Here is a 9,140-nt window from a genome sequence, read left to right on the forward strand (position 1 = left end):
CAAAATGCTTGGTTATTTACCTCAGGAGCAGGAAAGTGACAGTGACAATGCTGCTGTTAACAGGAGATTGTTGGTTTTCCTTTGCACAGCAAAATGTCTGCAGGTGAGGAGTGCAGCAAAGTCAGCAGAAAATTCTTTTTTAAGATTATGGTTTAAAATAGCCTGAATACAGCTGCCAACGAATACTAAAGAACTGTACTGGAACTGTAATGCTTTCACATGGGTAGCAACGAGTTCGTCTGTGAGGTTGGCTCTGGGCCTGATATAACAGAATTCTTATTTTATGTTTGTAGTTTAATCTTGAACTCGGTTTACTGCACCTACGTACTGAGAGAAGTACCTGAGTATTGAGGAGAGGCAGTTTTAATAAGATTTTAATGAGATTTTTGTCTCTTCTTCTTTGTCAGGGAAAGTAACCTAGAAGTGGTTTGGAGAAAAAAAAATAAAGTGACTTTTACAGCTACTTTGTCAGTTCTTGGTGGACAAGAATCTAGAGAGTATTTATTCATCTGCTAGGGCAGCCCAGATAATTTTTCCTGGTCAGGCAAATTAAAAAGACGCTTCTTCCTTCAGGCAGAAAAAGACTACCAGTCGTCATCATTTCTCACAGCATCCCAGTTGCCAAAGAAGCTTTACCAGAGCCTCTGTAGTGCTTGATTCCTTCAGCTTAATTGTTGAGGCAAACTGCCTCCAGGTTCTGTGAAACTTGAAAATGGAGTTCCAGATTCATAAAAGGCCTGACAAGCTCTAGATAAGCAGTATGTTTTCATTACAGAAGTGAAATGATTGCTGCACGTACCTTAAATCTAGACTGGAAAAAACAAAACATAAAAAAAAAAAAAGCCACACAGAATAACAAATTACACATATCTGTTCTGAGAAAAATCTGAACATTTAGGAGGTAACCCAGGGAAGTCACGTGATGTAATAACCTTAACAACAGGAGAGGCACATCCTCACCTTAATCTTAGCAATATGGCAGCTCATCTTCTCATATGATGAGGTCCACGGGTAACAATCTTAGAATAAAATTTTCCTTTCCTATATTTTAAAACCAAATCTCTTTCACTTTATACTAACCATGATCTCATTTACATTTGAAGTGGGAGGCTGCAGTTCTGACCCCACCTACGATGATCACAAGTCATTTGCTATCTTCTCTTGCTGATAACTTGCTTCTGTGATTATCAGGGGCAGATCTCCCATGAGAGCTCCTGGATAAAACACAGTAACTGAACGCTGTACTGTGCTAATTTCACATGCAAACTGAAGACATGTCAGGGTTTTAATTGCTCCTAACCTGTTGGGGCTCCATCTTTTCCATGTGTTCCAGAAGAAGAACGTATTTCCGCTCCTTGCTTAGCAGCCATCCTAAAGAGGGAGAAGGCATCTCACAGGACCGTAGCTGCAAGGGGCATACACCTGGTAAAGGGCAGGCTTAAATGAAGATTAAGATCCATATTTGTACAAAATACTGTATTTCTCATTGCATTTCTCACTGTCCTTGACGTCACAAACCTTCCATATAAATATTTATATTTTTGTGTATTCACTAATATAAACAAGTTAATTAAAGACACTGAAAAACCTATTCTGGCAATAGACCAGCTGTACTGCTTCTTTGTTGTTTTGCACTCAAATTAATTGATTTAATGTAAAACTGTTGCAAGATTTAAATGACCAGGAGGATCTGCTTGGTGAAATGTTTTTTCTACCTGTTTTCCACTGAAGTCCTACATGTCATAGCTGGCTGCAGTGGAACCTTTCACTTTATTGTAGCACAAAGATTTTGATAAAAAAATGCTGACAGAGGTAGTTGCACCAGACAGCTTTCTGTTTTTACCAGGGTAAAAAGTAAATGCAACAAAATAACCTCTACAGTTTAAATTATTCACATAAGGTGAAAAAGGATGGATGCTTCTTAAACTATTCTACAACTAAGATTCCCACCACTGGAACACACAGTAGTTAGAGTTTACATGCAGTGCTTGCTTCATGCGTACTCCTGTGAAGTGAAAGCAATGCTGGAATGGGTATATGAACTGTAAGCAAACAAAATTAAACTCATAATGTAAAGCATACATAGTCAAAGTATAATTGGAAGTGGTTTCAATCCTAAATATTGAGAGTGGGGAAAGGTCACTGACCTTTGATTATCCTCTCTCCACAAAAATATACTCTGAGTGGTTTTCTAGATGCTGTAGGTATCCAAATGCTGTAGGTTACAATGAGCATACTTCAGTATTAACTTTGCTTCTTACAGATAAATGTAACCTATACAGGTATACAGTTTTGTTTAATCTAGTTTTCCTGGTTCTATGTCCAATGCCTCAGCTATAAAACCATGCTTACTGCAGTCTCATACAGAAATTTCTCTTTCTGAAGACTGCAGTCCATGTTCTCAGGCAGCAGTGTGCTACCACCGTACCACTGCCAGGGCCAAAGCAACAGGAACAGCATTAGTCCTCTGCTACCTCAGTGGTGCTTGAATTTCTGAGAGGTAAATTACATTTACACCTGAGAAAATATCCTTCAGAATCCCAGCTTGTGAAGCCAGCCTTCTCCATCCCTACTACCAGTATTATATGAATAAAGATATTAAAATGATAACTTATCATTTTAAATATCCTTTCCTGTGACTGCACATCCTGTTGATTTTTTTCTATCCTTCCTCTTCCTTGAGTCCCTATCCTGAGTGCTGTTCCCAGGCAGGGTATGAGAGCACACTCTTCTGTACTTGTATCTTGGGCTCCCTCCAGTCTGCGCTGCGGTTTCTGTGTGAGCACAGTTACTGAACTGGCTGGTTTGCCTTTCTCCTTCTCGGTATTTAAGTGATGTTTCAGAGGGTGGGTGTTGTTTCCCTCCTCTCTCTGCAAGTTGTTTTCAACCTATAGCACTCCGTTACCAGCAGAGGGCTTTCTCCAGAGATACACAAAGAGAAGACAGGTTTATTTTTTTGTATAAACTGTGACTGTTGCCAAAAGCACAAATGTCCTCTATGTAGGCAGGACATGGAGATTTCATTCCTGAATCAAGACCAAATCCTTGTGACCTGGACCTTGAGACTACTTTGGGAGTATTTTTTCCCCCATCTCAACTGAGAAGGTCCAGCAGTAACAAAAGCTGAAACTCCTGCAGTATTTCAGAGGGTCTGAGTAGCAGCAGGGGGCTCTGCTGTGTAGTAACAGTATGCAGTACAGAAGTTAATGAATAGACAACAGAACAGAGATCTGTTACAGTACCCCTGCCTTCCTTCATATGGCAAATAAACTCCTCAGTGACAGCTGCTCAACTATCCTAATGCAAACAAAAATATTTTCCTATTGAGTGCAAACAAGATAGTATTCATAAATAAACAACTGATTATTAAGATCTACCAGACATATATTTTTCTTGTTATTGCAGTTACCTTTCCAAGAGTATATGTACCTCCTCTCTTAAGACTGAGTCAATAATGAGTGGCACTTTACAAGACCAAGCCTCACGTGCTTTTACGCTAAAATAAAATAGAAAATAAGAAAGTTATGCCAGGTCTCTGTTTTATTAAAAGCTACACATTACTTCTAAAGTGTCTGTTCCTATGGCTTCTTGGTGCTGTCACAACAGAGTCCAGCTGATCTGAATGGTCAGAGATCTTAGGGTTCTTATCCCCCTTCACCTGTGTGCCTGCCACACCAGCTTCTTGCACACTACAGCATTTTGGCTTCTGTAAACTATAATTTTACAGTAAAAGAATCCCAAAGTAGGTACAATCACATATGTAACCCACTTGAGATTTGGGGAGAGAAGCACTTGCTGAGGTTCACTCAGCAGTGTACTGCTGAGCAGCAGTGCTACGGGCAGCTGGGAAGCATTCTGCTCTCCTGCAGAGTTCCCTGTGAGCTCCGAGTCCTCCGAGGACTGACAGCCCCACACTTGCCTAAGAACTGACAGCCAGCAGAAAATTGAAGAATTAAATGCTTAAAATGCTGTGCAACCTTGTGTCAGAAAGATTATAACATGCATCCTGATTAAGTAATGACTTGCTCATTAGCAAGTTTTGATTGTTTCCACAGATAGAGTACCAGCCAAAGAATTATTAAGTTATGTCTAAAACACATGGGTATTCATACAGAACCTGTGAGAGGGAAATTACAAAAAATAAGAACAGTTAGATGACAATATTTGCAATATTTCTGTGAATTAAGGTGTCATGTTACAGTATACAACCAGTAAGAGGAAAGTACTACATAAAACTATATTTATAATGCAAACAAACTAATCTGATTGCCTATGATTTTGGTTTTGGCAATTTCAGTATCACGCTAGCTTGCACTGCTTAATACTATGACTATGCTTCTCATCAGCAGATTCCAGGGATCTGTAATGTGAGTACCCTCTGAGTCCTTTCATAAGAAATATCAAAGTTGTACCTAACAAGTCCTTTGAGATCCCATTACTCTGAACTTGGGCAAGAACAACATTTAAGTGGTACAAATGTTGGCTTTGTTCTCCAAGTACAGCTAATGATTAAGCATTTCCCAACTGGAAAGCATTTTGTTCTTCAGAATGTTTTTAGGCAGTGATGCTTTTAGCTTCCAGAAGCCCCCATTCAGGTTGACTTCCTGTCTCCACATTCAGTTTTGCACATTAGAGCTTGCCTAAAAAAGTAAGTCCACCAGTGTAAATAAGTATGCTGGCTTCTACCAGCCCCATGTAACTGCTAGCTATTTCAGACAGCTATGACATAGTTGTGAGTCGGCTCAAAGTGTTACTGCATCATCAAGCTTCCCAGGTAATCAAGGCCCACTCCTGCTTTACAGTCACTACAGCACTTCAGTCAGCACTTGTCCACCATGATCTGTGGCAACAGTCTAACCACAGTGAAGCCCACTCCAGTAAACATTTTACATTTTCTTAAGAAGTCGTATTTTTTCTATACCTTTGCTGCTCTTTTTGTGATCAGAAAGAAACATGTTAATGTCTCGCTCCTGTATTTTAGGAAGTTGCTGTACTAGTAATGGGGGAAAAAATCCTTCAATGTTCCCATTCAACTGCTTGATTTTACTTGACTCTTAAAGCAAATGCCTCCAATGCAATGGCCTCTGTCCATATGTTTTATAACCATGAGTTATATATCACAGAGACCCTCACTAGGTGGGAAGATCCATTCCTAATCAAGCTGAAGCATAACCTACAAAATTAAATTTATGGCCCAGGTCAACAGTGTTTTTTTCAAAAATATTTACTTGCTTTGTGAAGCAAGCCAGCTTCACATGGGATTTTTAAAAGCAGCTTTTATTAAAATATTAATAATTCAAATTATTTCATGCCAGTAGCAGGTGCCATTTCATAAAAAAGGCTTACAAAATTTTACTGTCACATATCAGGCTGTTTTCATGTGAAACTTTATTAAAATCCAGACTTTGTTCAGTTTGGTTTCAACAAAACCATCATTTTTCACCAAAAAAAACCAGAGCAGTTTTGTTTCAAATCTAGTGTGTATAAAAATGCTTTTCAAAATAAAATAATATTATTTTCATAGAGCACCTTTTCAGTTAATTCTAATGAAGATAATTCAATATACTATTTTACACATTTCATTTCAGTTTGGGTTTTGGCTTTTTTTGGTGGGCAGATGGGTTTGGGGTTCTTCTTTGCTCATTGAGATAGAACGAGAGCTGGTAAACATTAAGATATGAAGTCACTGGACTGGCACTTTTTCCACTGACTGCACTGAGCTTTGCACCAGATCTCAAAGGTTTATGTTAAGTTTGAAGAACAGTAGGAACAGTAATTTCTCTGAAGATGCTCATTATGTTCTGGACTGCTACCATCAGCAGTATTCCACAGGAAACAACTATCCTCCATGCTTGTACAACACAATACACAAGGAGTTTGCTCTTTTTGCCTGAAACCCTGTAGGTTTTGTAATGAGGTTTCCATTTACTTACCATCTTCAAAGATTCCTAAATACCATTACCAATACTTTGCCACTTTAAGCTATGAAGAGTATTTTTCTATCCAGTGCCTGTATATAAATGAAAGAGCAGAAGAAAAAATGAATGCTTAGTTACCACATACCTTTACTGTAATCACATGGTTTAAACTGTGCCACTATACATAACAAAAAAGTTTGCTGAAGGTCTGTCTTTATGACTAAAGATGGAATGCAACACAGGGATCAAAGAACTGCCCTTGGTAAGCAGTACTTGCCACCTTCTTTGCCTGGCTTGCCCGAAACCTGTGTTCATATGATTTGTGTAGATACATAAACTGTCTGTTAATCAGGCCAATTGATCATTACAGGCCAGCATGCAAAAGCTAACATCTTCTCTGAAGGGCATCAAGTGAGCCTGCAACTGTCTGTGCTATCTGCAGTTGAACTCAGGGCCAAGGTGGAAGAGAGAAAGGAAGATTTCTGTAAGTAAATACAAAAAGATACTTTACAGAATCACAGAATCATAGGGGTTGGAAGGGACCTTGAGAGATCATCGGGTCCAACCCCCCTGCCAAAGCAGCTCCCTAGGACAGGTTGCACAGGTCGGCATCCAGATGGGTCTTGAATTCATCTCCAGAGGTGGAGACTCCACAATCCCCCTGGGCAGCCTGTCCCAGGGCTCTGTCACCCTCACTGTGAAAAAGTTCTTCTGCATATTAGTGTGGAACTTCCTGTGCTCCAACTTGAAGCCATTGTCCCTTGTCCTGTCTCCACAGACCATTGAGAAGAGGCTGGCTATTTCCCCTTGTGTCCCTTTATCCTTAACCAGTCATTGCACAAGATTTTTACAAACACACTTTAACTAATTTCACAGCTCATGAGGTAAAGTTTTCTTTTCTTTATTTTATATATAGATATGTCAAGCCACAATAAGTCAGAGTGCCATGCACAAACCCACAGTCACACTGACACAGGAGACTCTCATGAAGTCATCAGGAGCTTCACTGCTGACTTCAAAAGCCAAGAAGATAGGCATAACTTTGCCTCAACATTGCAACTTCATTATAGGCTATTTCCTTTCCTGAAAGTGTCTGTATTAAAATAACATTTGGAGATGCATTTGTCATAATTAAAGCAACAGATACTTTTACTATAACACAAAAAAGACTTCACATTACATTGAACAAGGAAAGGCTTTTTTTCATCTTATTTATTTCCTGTATGCACTTAACTTAGGGAATTAATCAGATGACTGAACTTCGAGTTTGCATACATTCATTCCAATGTTTTACTAAAAACATATGCTCTGGGCTGTGCACCATGTGCTTTAAGATTGTTAGCCTCACTCCAGTGCTGCCGTGCTACCTTACAAGCCAACAAGCAGCATTACAGAATTTGCAAACAAGGTGTGAGGCCTCTCTGGGATCCTCAGCTAGAGGCAGCAATGGAGATGTCAGGCAGTCTGCACCTCTCCTTCCTGGGGGATCAATCAGAGATACCCAGGCGGTGCTGGCTGGAAGCTTTCTGCTACGCCAGCTGTTTCTGGGGGGCGGATTAGGGGTGGAACAGCAGTGTGTGCACCAAGAGCAAAGGTTAATTTGCGTTTGTCCCCTAGTAAAATTAGTGGTTCCAAATCCATTGGACTTCGATTTTTAATAGGCTGGATAGCATTTCAACTAATGAACCCAGCAACACAGACTCAAGTCAAGATGTCTGGGCAGTCTACTTGTGTGCACCAAATGTAAACACTTGAATTTAAAAGAAATTGAACATTTCAGGTGGTCTGATTAAAGCTTATTGCAAAATCAGTTCAGGTTTTGTTTCTGTGGTAAATTTGACCTTGACAAGCCTTACCACAGCTTGAAACCTCTTCTTCTGAATCACATTTTATCAAACCTGGAGAAATAGCTACAGGACACTGCTTGCTAATTATCAGTCAAAAAGCCAGACACTAAGGTAACACTCAGCTTTCTAGATATGTGCCTGATGACAACTCTAAAGGGAAAGTGTCAAAATGTACAGGCTACAAAACTTGACATTTCAAACATTAAAAAGGCTTAAAATGGGGGGGGGGGGGGAGGGGGGTAGGGAGATGGGGGTGGGAGGAGGTAAGAGGGGGGATGTCTGCAATATCCTAAAATAGTTATTGATGCCACAAAGAAACAATTTTTTTTATGTCTTTCTCAGAACTTGATTTCCAACATAACTCCACTGGGTCATTTTTGTGAGCAGAACTCTGGAAGGAGGATAAGCAGGGCCAGATACACTCCACTTAGCCTTCACAAGCTGAGCAGTAAACAAGAAAAAGCTTCCGGTACAGTCAGTACTATGACTGGAAGTACACAGTATTTAACTCCTAAGTAAAACAAATGAGTTTTCTGCACCTTCTCAAAATGATCCAGTCCCTTCAGCACAAAATTCATCCAATTTCTGTTATGTTGTTAACTAGGAATTGACTAAAATTCTCAAGTAGCAATGATTTTTAAGTCAGCACACAGCAACAGCTAAAATACTGCACCTGGAATAGAGTAAGGACTGGAAAAAAACAACTATTTATGAAACTAAATACTTATGCAAGCAGAAGCTCATTAGAAAGAAGAAATAGTAAAGACAGGAAAAAAAGGCAAGATATAATTGCATGGGGCAAAATCAAACGCAGGAAAAGCAGCCTGCTTTCTCTTGATCAACCAAGGAAAGATACTAAAACACACAGAACAGAACCCAAGCCTCAAACCATGTAATTTGGGTACCTAAAATAGAAAGCTGTTTTTCTAAATTGTCTCTAAGTCAGTGGAGAAAGAGAAAGTAAAAAGAAGGTTCTACAAAAACAATTCACAAATAAGCCTGATTTACAGCCCAGGCTTTTACTCAGGGAGGTAACATTAGGTCATTGGAATATTCCTGAGTGAATGATCCCTTATTCCACTCTCTGAGCACAAACAAGGAGTCTCTTCTGGGTACCCAGGACGGTAAGACAGGCCTTCTCTTCCCCAGGAGCAGTCAGAACGAGAGAGCATTCACCTCTCCCCCCCGTGAATTCTGCCGCTGTTGTACTGCATGGCAGATCTCCAGTCATTTGCCATGAAAACTGAGCTGAACCCAAGAGATAAAAACATTTTCATCATCTGGAAACAATGAGGAAACTGTGAAAGAGGACTGACTTGTTCCCGCGGGAGGGAAGGATCAGGAGAAAATGCTCCCCTGGCAGGGTGACAGCGTG

The sequence above is a fragment of the Gallinula chloropus genome (genome assembly GCF_964237585.1).
Source record: "Gallinula chloropus genome assembly, chromosome: 13".
NCBI classification, from domain to species: Eukaryota; Metazoa; Chordata; class Aves; order Gruiformes; family Rallidae; genus Gallinula; species Gallinula chloropus.